A 12437-nucleotide genomic window follows, 5' to 3' on the forward strand; every position below is an offset into this window, starting at 1 on the left:
TGTAGCCCATTCCTACAGGTCCTTACTCTTAGGTAGATGTTACGCCTTAGTTGAAGACAATGCAACATTTCCCCAGATCAGAGTTCTTCAAATTACAGCGTCCCACTTCTTTTTCTTTTTTTTAATCCAACAATGTACTTTACAGATTGTTTTAGCCAGTTTGGACTGCTATAACAAAATACCATGGATGCCTAAATAACAAACATTTATTTCTCCTACTTCTGGAGGTTGGGAAGTCCAAGAACGAAGTGTCAGCAGATTTAGTGTTTGGTGAGAGCCCACCTCCTGGTTTGAATATTGCTCTCTTCTCATTGCATCTTCTCATGGTAGAGTGCAGAGAGAGAAGAACCAAACTCTCTTGTGTCTTCTCTTATCAGGCCATTAATTCCATCTCGTCGGCTCCATCCTTACAACCTAATAATGTCCAAAAGGCTCTACTTCCAAATAATATCATATTGGGATTAGGCTCACTATATGAATTTTAGGGGGGCACAAATATTTAGTCCATAAGACAGCTTAATCATTTTACATCAGCATGTTTCTATCTTAATATTTAGATACTGGTTCACTATATAGATAGTGCATAGTTATTTAACCAGGTCCTTTCAAGTGTTTTGCTTCAATAAACCTCTTTACACATGTTATTTATGAAATATATCTTTAGGTCAAATTCCTAGTAATTGTTGGGAAAAGTTGGTATGTGCATTTAAATTGATGGATTTTACCAAAATTATCCTCCAAAGATGTCACACCAACTGATAATTACCACATAAATGTATGAGCATTTTATCACCAACTCACTAAAAATATGTCTCATCAATCCTTTGATCCTTAGGGAGACTTCCTTTTGTTCTACTACTTTTTATTACGTGAAATGTTAGGAATTGGCATGAAAGCATCATTAGCCTTTGCACTGAAAATCATACCATATGAATATGACCTTCACTTAGTGTCTTAACTACTGTATCAGTTTGTCTCTATATCTACCATTGTACCAGCTGGTTTTTGCTGTGTAACAAACCACTCTTAATTTAGTGACTGAAAATGATAACTATAATTAAAAACATCTTTTAAAGATCCTTCAAGACAAATAGCGCAGGTATTGAAATACTCTGCAATGAGCCAATTTGGGTCTTTCAAAACAGAAAAGGGACACAAGGGATGGCAATTTTCAGTAAAGCTGTCATTTTTCATTAATGTACCAAGAAGAATGTGGCAGTTCATTGCATGTAATTCATCTTTATTCTTCTGTATACATTTTGATGAGCTTTCTTAAATTCCCTTGGTAAATATCAGACATTATGGGCTTTTTATTAAAACTTGGGAGAAACTAAGCATAAAATGAAATATGACTGGTTTCCAACAAACCCAAAATTACCATTAATAGAAACGTTTCACCAACTCAGGTTGCACTTGTAGATTTTGCTGAGTTTTATTTTTATACTTTACAGTTCTGATTGAGATTAAAAAAACAAGCTATCCACTAGACAGAGTACATAATTCATAACAAGTAACAACAAAGATCTTTTATATTAGCTATTCTGCAGAAACTACAGCCTTCAGCCACTTTTGCACCTAACCTTAGGGTTGAAAAGGCGTGTGTGAGCAGTTTACTATACATGTTTTACCTATTTTTCATTTAAAATTTTACCTAACACCCAAATTCTCATGATAAAAATTAATACAACATAGAAGTGAGAATAAATATTGAAAGTGACCTTCACCCCTACATTTCCACCCCCATGCACTTCAAATACCACTTACCTCCTAAAAGGCAACCACTATTTGCAATTTAATATATAACTTTCTAGATATTTTTTCTATGCTTTCACATTTATAACATAAACATGTCTTTCTGTTTTACAGAACAACATTCTTCTCTACATTTTTGGACTTAAATTCACCTTTTTACATTTAATCATATGTCCTACAGATCTTTTCATGCTATTATATTTAGATGTACATTCCTTTTTTACTTCTACATAGTATCCATAGCATGACAGTATCATAATTTGACCATCCCCCTGTTGAGAAGCCTATGCATAATTCGTGATTATTTTTTACTACTACAAGTAGTGATACAGTGGATATTCTTGTGTGTGCAGACATGTACTAATGCTTAAGTGTTTTTGAAATATAATGTCTTCAAATGGGATTGCTGGGTAAAGGAAGTAGGCATGTTCAATTCAACAGATTTTTGTCAAATTGCATTCCAAAGAGCCTGTGTAAATTCTGTTCTGAGTCCAGTGCAGACAAGATGGGCTCAGGAAGCCCCGAAATCAGATAGGTAGTGTTCATATCCAGCCCCACCATATCTTAAGTAGTGACTTGGGCATTTACTCAGGTTTTTTGTGCTTCCACTTACCCACACACATAGGACTTAATGCACATCTTTAAAGGATATTTGAGAGTTTTAAAATCATAATGGATTGAAATGGAAGTTCCTGGTCAATGATGGGTATTCAGCTTTCCAAAATGTAGTAATCTAATTTTGAATCAAAGTGGTCCAGAAAGTCATACTTCATTGTAAGCCTGCCAGGGGATTTTGGAGTAGTTAGTCTTTGGACTACACTTTAAAAATCATCTCATTACTAGGTAAGTCCCAATTCCACTGATGAACTCTCTCTGATGAAAGGAATCCTATTTAATATATTTAAGAAGACAATTTCCCCTCCTTCTTCCCAGCTATCTGTCTCTATGCTTTCCAGTAAGAGAGAATGAATAAGTCAGAAACAGGGATGGGCAAATCTGTCTACATAATTTGTTAACCAGGCCTTGGAACCCCATAGACTGAGATATTTTTTGTTTTGAGACAGAGAAAAATTTATATAATACGTTTATAATAATGATAATTGGTCTTAGAGATAAATAGCTCTGCATTCAGCTGCTGAAAATGTCATATTTAATCAAATCTAAGATGCTAAGAAGGAAAAATGTTGTCATTTATAATTTGAAGTTTTTTTTTATTATAAATAGCATCTCAATGTTAAAATATGAGAAAAATCTCTTAGAATTGATGAAATATAGAGATTTACATAGAATATTTTACAGGCAAGGAGGAAAACACCAAGTTATACTCAACGATAAAAGATGACCACTGGGCAACTGGGTGGCTCAGATGGTTAGGCATCTGCCTTCGGCTTGGGTCATGATCTGGGGAACCTAGAATCAAGCCCCACGTCAGGCTCCCTGCTCGGCGGGGAGCTTGCTTCTCCCTCTCCCACTACTGTTCCCCTTGTTTGTGCTCTCTCGTTCTCTCTGTCAAAGACATAAATAAAATTTTTAAAAAAATGACCACTAAACCATCTTCTGAAGGTGAGAGCCCATTGGAAGCCCTCTGACTTGCTCAGCCCCCACATAAGTCTGGGTGTACACATCGGGAAGGAGGCAGAATTGCTATGCTTGATGGAAGATAGAGAAGTATAAAAATTTTGGAGGAATACCAGAGAAAGGAAGAGAGGTGAGGATTCTGGGCACTGCAAGGGGGAGAACAAGAAGTTTTAAACACAGACACATGCATAAACACACATACACCAGCATACACATATTCACACATAGACATACACGGTCCCTTGGGAATATTCCTTAGGTGTGAGAGGTGTAATGAAACCCATTCTCATTCCCCTTACCAGATCTTCAGTAAAGTTGACATTGCTCATTTATACTCATTTATACTCTTCAGTGAGTGAGTTCTTTCACAATATATAGATTTTGTTTCCTTTGTCAGTAAGTAGAGACAAAAAAGTAGCTGCCAGCTGGTTATCAGCATTACGTTTTAACTTAATTCAGAGGTGAGGAAACCTCATTGGAAGAGCTAAGTGTCTTGTCTGACATCATTTAATGTATTTGAACCCCAGTTAGATTGTGGGACCCCTTGAGCCCTCTCAGCTTCCAGGTATCAGGCTCCTTCTAAATACAGGAAGTGGATCCTTCTGTAGATTACATATCTACTGTTTTATTCATTAAAAGTAACTATGGAGCAGAAATTTCTGGGCTCCAAGAGAACCAGGACCTTCAGTAGGTTATTCTGCTGCTTTTTTTTTTTTTTTTTTCCCTGCTCAAATAATATTACACAACTTTTAGTGAGTGGCAGTGACTGCAGTCCTCTGAGATTTCTCCTTCTTTTTCCCATATGTCTACACAGCTATGTTACCTGACCCTGACTTCAAGGCACGGGTAGTGATAGAAACAGAGTTTTGCTCATAATTGAGTACCTTCTCTGAAGAAGGAGCAGCATTTTCAGCTCTTTTATGACCACCTCCAACCCCCACTAGAGGACAAATGATTAGCCCTGGTAAGGGTCAAGTGTCACTCTAGTCGTGACTTTTCTGGGAATGGACATAGCACAGTAACTTAGGCTGCAACCTCTGGTGCTCTGGGTGCCCTCAGCTTAAGACTCAAACTGTCTCAATAGAGACCTGATTCATTGATACTCATATTGAGTGTAGTTCTGAGCATTCATCTCAAAAGAGCCAAGCCATAACATTAAAAAAAAAAAAATCCTGTTCTGCCTTTGCAAATTAAACGGAACGCCTAATAGTTCACATGAGGAAAATACAAAACCTGTAAACAGCTCTTTCAGGTTTAACAAGCAAAGACTTAGCTGAACATCTTCTGCAACTTGACAATCAGAAGTGACATCCACACAATAGAGTGTCACTCTTCTTAGCAGATCCTTTGTTTCTCTGCTAATAAATGCAAGTGTCACATGGAACCCACTTCTTGTTTCATTTTCTGCAGCGTAGTGTAGGACTAAATCACCAGCACCCTGGCAAACTGCTAACATGTTCCCACAGGATGAATAGCATCTCAACAAAAGGATAAATGGAGACCATTTTCTCACTAGGAAGATAGCGGAAGGAATGAGAAGAGTCACTTATCGACAGTCATCACCAGTAGGTCTGTCCCTGTTTGTTTTGATCAACATTATTGAGGTATAATGTACATTGAAAGGATCACATCCATTTTATTGTTCAGATCAATAACTGACAAATGTATACACCCACATAACCACACAATCAAAATATAGGACATTAGCATAACCCCGGAATATTCCACTCTACCTCTTTGCCGCTAACCCTCTCACAAGACAGCCCCAGAAAATCACTGATCTGTTTCTGTTGCTGTAAATTAGATTTCCCTTTTTTATAGCTTCACATAAATGAAACCATGTCACACATATTTTGTTGTATCTGTGTTTTTCACTCAGCATAATGTCTGTGAAGTTTGTTCCTTTTATTGCTGGTAGTGTCCCTGCTTTGCGTGGATTTATCACAATTTATCTGTTCAGTAGGTGATGGACATTTGGATTATTTCCAGCTTGAATTATTATTATTAAAGCTGCTATGAGAATTTGTGTACAACTCTTTGTGAGAAGGTATGTTTTCATTTCTCTTGGATAGTTATCTCTGTGGAATTGTTGGGTCACATTGTGAGGACATGTTTTACGTCACAAAATATTACCCAAATCATTTCCAACATGTTTGCACTACTTTGTGGTTCTATATCTCCACTAACCCTTGGGATTTTCATTCTTTTTAACACCTCCTAGTAGGTGTGAAGTGGTATATCACTGTAGATTTAATTTGCATTTCCCTGGAGACTAATGATATTGGGCATATTTTCATGTGCTTTTTGGTCATTCTTATATAGTATTCATTCAAATATTTTGCCTTTTTTTTTTTGAGTTGTGTCTCCTTATTATTGAGTTGTAAGAGTTCCTTATACACTCTGGATGCAACCACTTTGCCAAATACATTTTACATATATTTTATCCCAATCTGTGACTTGCCTTTTTAAATTCCTAAGGCTTTTTTTTTTAAAGCACAGATTTTTAATTTTGATGAAATCCAAAGTTTTTTTTTTATTTTTTTGTGTAAAAGCATAACATGCCTAAGAAATCTTTATCTACCCTGAGGTTGTGAGAACTTTCTATTTTTTTTATAGAATTTTCATAGTTGTACTCTTATGATCCATTTGGAAAACATTTTGGTAGTTTCTTATAAATCCAAATGTATACTTTCTATGCAACCCAGCAATTCCACTCCTATTATTCAAGAATAATAAAAATATATGCCAAAAAAGACTTGAATACAAATATTCACTGAAGTTTTATTCATAAGAGCCAAAAGCTACCAACAAATCAAATGGCCAGCAGTAAATGAATTGATAAACTATCTGTTATATCCTCATGTATATATTCAGCAGTATAAAGGAACAATTTACTTATAAATATAATACTGAAGAATCTCATAGTTAGATTGGGTGAAAGAAGCCAGACACTAAAGAGTAAATACTATATTGTTTCATTTATGTAAAATTTTAGAGAAGGTAAAAATATAGTGATATTTTCTATAGTGATAGAAATCTGATCAGTGGTGGTAAATAGGCAGTTGGAATTTGGGCAGAAAAAGATTAGGCAGAGGTATGAGGAAATTTGGGGGAAGATAGAAATGTTCTATATTTTAATTAGGATGGTAGTTTCATGAATGGTTACATTTGTCAAATAATTGACTTGTGTATTTAAAATATGTGAATTTTATTATGCAAAATTGTATCTCAGTAACAGTGACTTAAATTTGACACTTACTGAATTTTTTTGACACTTACTATATTTTGTAATTGTATTAGCCAGGATTTTCCAAAGAAACAGAACCAATAAGGTATATATATATCTAAGATATGTGTGTGTGTGTGTGTGTGTGTGTGTGTGGTTCTCTATGTGTTTATATGTATGTATATATATATACATACATACATATCTATGTATATATATGTGTGTGTATATATATATAAACACACACACACACACACATATATATGTGTATAGGATATAGGGTGTATAGGGTATAGGGTTCTCCAGAGAAACAGAACCAATAAGATACATGCAGATATTTAATACAGGAATTATTTCATATGGTTATGGAGAATGACCAGTTCCATTATCTGCCATCTGCAAGCTGGAGAATTGGGAAAGCCAGAATCTGAAATCTTGAGAACTGGGGAACAGTTGGTTATAAGTCCCAGTCTGAGACTGAAAGCCAAGAAACATGTGCGCTGAAGACCAAGGGCAGAAGAAGAAGGATGTCTCAAAGGCCAAAAGAGTGGATTCACCCCCTTCCACCTATTTGTTCTAGTCAGTCCATCAGTAGATAGGGTAAGGCCCACCCACACTGGGGAGGGTCTTCTGTTTTACTAAATTTGCCACTTCAAAGGCTAATCTCTTTGGAAACACCCTTTCAGATGCACCCAAAATAATGTTTCACCAGCTGTATGGAAAACTTAGACTAATCAAATTAACACATAAAATTAACCACCACATCTATTTATTAGGAGGAATGCTATTTAACACATCTTCCTTTTTAGCCCTCAGGAACCCTGTGTGTTTTGCTCACCATTGAAACCCCAATACCTATGAAGCACAGTAACTAGCAAATGGAAGGTATTCAACAAATATTTGCTAAAGAAGGAAAGAGAAATACCTTATAGTCTTGTTCATGAGAAAAAATACAAGGAATTAAATAAATGAATGCAAGGTTGAATTCAAGTTAAAAGGCAACAGAAGTTCAGGTAGAAGTGAATAAATCTGTGTGTTCTAATGCAGTTGAAGAAGACACTTAGAAATAAATGAGTTTTAAAAGGTAATAGGATTTGAAGAATAGGAGTATAGAAGAGATGGAATTCCTGGTGAAGATTTCATGAATAAGTAAATTGAGGTAAATGAGTGAGATATAAGGAGGAAGCAGAGCTTCGTGAATTCTTATCTTACTCCCAGAGTTTGCAGAAGAGACCCATCTTGCTACCCTAGCCCCATGCCCCAAATCCAGACCCCTATCCTCTGCCAACCTGTGACATGCAATCCCCCAGGTGGCTGTGTGCAGAACATCCCACCCATGCTGAGAGTGGGATGACTTTGAATCTTTGAACTGATGCTACTTGAGGCCCTGGTGCTTAATGGAAGTCCCAGCCCTGGGGCGTGCAGCAAATGGGCTTTGGAGAGAGCATCTTGGGTCTTCTCAGCACTGCACACACCGCAGACAGCAAATTACAAGCTGAAAATTCATTACATTTGTGAAAAACCTGAATTTATTTAGACAAAAGCAGATGGAGAGGATGGATAATCTCGTTACATTTCAGCACACTACACTTTATTCAGAAGAAATGAAACATAACGCATTATGCGTTCTTTTCTTTCCATCTGCTTTCCCTTCCCTAAGTTCAGGTTTATTATTAATATAATGAATTCATCTTGCCTCCCTCTCAATTCCATTAACCCGTACTCCTAATTAAGTTTTGTTCACATTGTCCTTTTCAACAGCTCAGAAACTCTCTTTCAATGTAGCTATTTTCCCCAGACCTCAAATCATTTCTACAGATGAACTGCTGCTACCAGGCATATGAAATGTCTTAATCAAATTATAATTTCTCTCAAATGTTAAAAAATTATCTAGGCCTTCTGTTTCCCAAAGCAAATCTGACTGACTTGAAGGACAGATTCTTCATAGAATTGGGACATACTCTTGACTTAGGTTACTTGACGTGACCTGGGGAAGAGGAGGTGAGCGTCCTCTTCCTCGAATTTCCAGGGTCTTGACCTTGGTCACCTGACAATTAGCCAGAGCGTTAATTTTCCCATTCTCCTTCAACAAATGCATTTTTTCCCCTCCAAAGCAAATATAATGGGTACAGAAATTCTCTCAGGGAAAGTTCAAGCTTCAGAGAATAAATGACAGATGAAAAGATTGTAAACCAGTGCTTAGAGGGATGCAGTGACTCAGAGACAAATCCCAGCTCAGCCCCAACTACTAGGGTGAACCTAGTCAAGCTACTTTGTGCTTCAGTTTCCTCACCTGTACAACAGGGCTAATGATTCAAACACACTTGATGGAATTATTGTGAAGAGATGATATGGGGTGCCTGGGTCACTCAGTTAAGGATCTGACTCTTGGTGTAAGCTCAGGTCATGATCTCAGGGTCTTAGAATCAAGCCCCATATCTGGCTCTGTGCTCAGTAGGGAGTCTGCTTGAGATTCTCTCTCTCCTCTTCTCTCTCCCCTCCCCTCACTCTCTCAAGCTCTTTCTCTCTCTCTCTCTCTCTCTCTCTCTCTGAAATAATAAATAAATAAATAAATAATTTTTTTTTTTTAAGTAGATGTAAGAAAGTCTGACAAGTACTCAGCACAATGTCTGGTACATGAATGCTCAATAAATATTGGCTGTTACAACATGGCAGCCATTATGACTCTGCTACTATCCAAGGAAACCATCAGGTTCTGGAATTTGACCCCAGCTGGGCCTGCACACTCACTTTTGCACCCAAAGACTTAGAAAATCAACCTATAACTAAAATCACAGCAACTTACACCAAACATTAAAAAGACCAACTTTTTTCTGCTGGGTCAGTGCTACAGTCCATCCAACTGAGGAGGTGTCCCTCTGATAGGGTTACTGAGGGAGAGTCAAGTGTTATGATGATTCTCCTCTCAGAAGCCAAATCCTGAAAGAGGTTACTTTCTACTGTGTTATATCAACCTTCCTCCAAAACCTTATGGTTCTGCTCAGAATCTCTATCTTTGGGCATTGCATTTCTCAGGCTGAGGCTGGTGAGGCTGGTAATCCTGTTCTTTCTGTATCAAAGCTTTAAACACGGGTCCAGGAAGTCTGCTATTGCCATTCTGAAAATCGGCAAATAAGATCTGTTCACCTCTCTTTATGAACTAAGGATCTGGATCACAGGAAGCCGACCCTGCCTCTGGCCTTTCATTCTTTTTTTTTTTTTTTTTTTAAGATTTTATTTATTTATTTGACAGAGAGAAATCACAAGAGAGGCAGGCAGAGAGAGAGGAAGGGAAGCAGGCTCTCCACTGAGCGGAGAGCCCGATGTGGGACTCGATCCCAGGACCCTGAGATCATGACCTGAGCTGAAGGCAGTGGCTTAACCCACTGAGCCACCCAGGCGCCCTGGCCTTTCGTTCTAATCGACTCTGAGAAACCCCATCACTGACCCCTGAAGAACCATACTGTAACATACCCAATGCTGCAACCCTGATTAATGAGTTTTCCTGGAACGCTTTAGTCACTACCTGTCTTGTGCCTCAAGCAAGACATCTCTTTGACCAGGTGCTGTTCTTCCTCAAAGCAGGGGCAGAGCAAGCTGCCCACTGACCTCAGAGGCCAGTCACACCTGCAGTCAGGGAAGAGCAGAGTCACTCTCAACTTTATTACTCCATTGAAAGCTTCCAGAATGAACCCACATAAACCACTGTTTGTTGGACTGGCGAGTGAGTTTTTTATGACTCTGTTCCTGGGCTCTAAGGAGAGAGCACATTTTCCCAAAGTTAAATCTTCTAAATTGGAGTTGCCACCTTTCAAGGGTGAGCTGATCCAATGTCATTGCTGGTCAAGGAAACTTCTAAATACAGAGGAAAAATTAACACCTTCCTTTTCACTCACTGGATGAAAGAGGCCATGCATAGGTCAGAACATTGGCTCAAATCAAATTGTTGAAGTTGCTTTATTTTTAGAGATAGAAAAATTGCAAAATTTCAGTCCTTCTACCTCCTTCCTCTGCTGAGGTCTCTCACTCATCCATCAAGTGACTCTGTTTTGGCCTCAGAATCCTCCAGGACGAGCCTGCCCTCACCCCCCCCCCTCCCCCCAGGCATTGTCTGGCTGCACTGACCCAGCAAAGCCGGAAGCCTGCAAAAATGTCAGCTCCAGAAGGCAGGGAGCAGCAACTGACTAGGACAAGACAAAACATCACAGCCACCTCCCACTAGCACCTGTATCTCTCTGCCCCCCAGGCTGTGCCCCCAGGCTGGCCAGCCCCAACCCTTAGCAATAGCAGAAGGAGGTAGACAAAAGATAAAAGAATGCCTTTGACCTGGAAGAGGGTGCTGTCAGGTAGGAATCCAGAGCACAGTCCTATGGAAATGACTTGAGGCTGCAGAAAAAAATATAGCATGAGATCTAGGGCTCTGGAGCCAGACTTCCCGGGTTTGGATCATGTATGTGCATGATAATTGTGTGACCATAGAAAGTTGTTTATCTTCCCTAGCTACAACGTCATGGGGTTCTAAGGACCAATTTAAGACCGAGAATTAGAACATGTGTAATATTTGGTACTACTTGACCAAAAACTCTTTCTGAAGAGCTTAATCATCTCACATCCTCCCCGCACCAGCTTGCTACCACACGGGGAACAAGATCCGGTTAGGCCTCACAACCACAAGCCCTGTACAACCTCACTCTGCTATCTCTCTAGCCTCAGGGTCCCCCACTCTGCCCAACGCTCACTCAGCCCCAGGCACACTGGCCTTCTTGTTCAAATCCGGAGACTTCCTCCCACCTCAGGGCTCTTGTTTGGCTGTTCTTCATCTAGATTGCTCTCACCAATCTACCCCTCCCCCAACCCATTCTCTGGGCTTGTTCCTTAACTACGTTCACTGCCACCGATGCCCTGATCACTTTATCTAAAATAAAAACATACCATCCCTGATACGATCCCCCTTCCCCTGTTTTTTTCATTTTTCATAGCCTAACTCTACCTGAAATTATGTTGTTTATTTATTTTGTGCTCTTCACTGTAGTATACTTAGAGTCTAGAAGAGTATCTGACAAAACAGACTCTTGATAAGTGTTTGTTAAGGAGTGAGTAAATAAATGATAGGCAAGTACTCAATGAATGCTAATTTCTTTTATTACTCCTGCAGCAGGAGTCTTGGCTGTCCTGCTACACATTGCCCACCATCTCTGGTTTCAGTCACAGCTGTTGGATGGTCTTAGGGCAGCCTGGACTTGTCTCTTGCTGGCTCTCACCTCAAGCACTCACAGATTTTCATTCTGCCCCAGGGTCTTCTCTGATGTTCTGGGATTTTCATGAGATCAGAACACAAATGTTGCCCCTGGTGTGAGATTAGTGCCCACAGGACCAATACAAAATTGACAGAGGTGGGAACTTCGCTGTCCCTGTCACCCCACACTTGAGGCAGACATCCCTGGAAGGTGTCCTGCAGGCTACTTGGGAGGTCCTGCTGGAATCCAGCCTTAGCGCACATGACAGTGACCTCAGTAATACATCCTCCTACTGGCTTTTCCTCACCTCTTGTCTTGCTGTCCTCAGCCCCTCACATCTACTCTTTTTGATCACATCCCAAATGAAGCACCCACTCCTAATACCCGTCTCAGGCTCTTATTTGAGGAGAATACCTCACACTGAGTCTGAAAGTGCCTTGAAGTGCACACTTGGAGCACACAGAGTATGATCGGGCTGTGGTAGATAAGCAAAGAGGACTTCCTGGAGGAAATGACCCCTCAGTTTCATTTCAGAGAAGAAGAATGTGGATTGGCAAAATCAAAACAAGCCCTTTCAGGCTATAGGAATTCAACTCCCAAAGACTTAACAGGAAAGAGCAGAGAAGTGAGTCCACATGGACCAC

This window comes from Meles meles, chromosome 19 (genome assembly GCF_922984935.1).
Source record: "Meles meles chromosome 19, mMelMel3.1 paternal haplotype, whole genome shotgun sequence".
NCBI lineage: Eukaryota > Metazoa > Chordata > Mammalia > Carnivora > Mustelidae > Meles > Meles meles.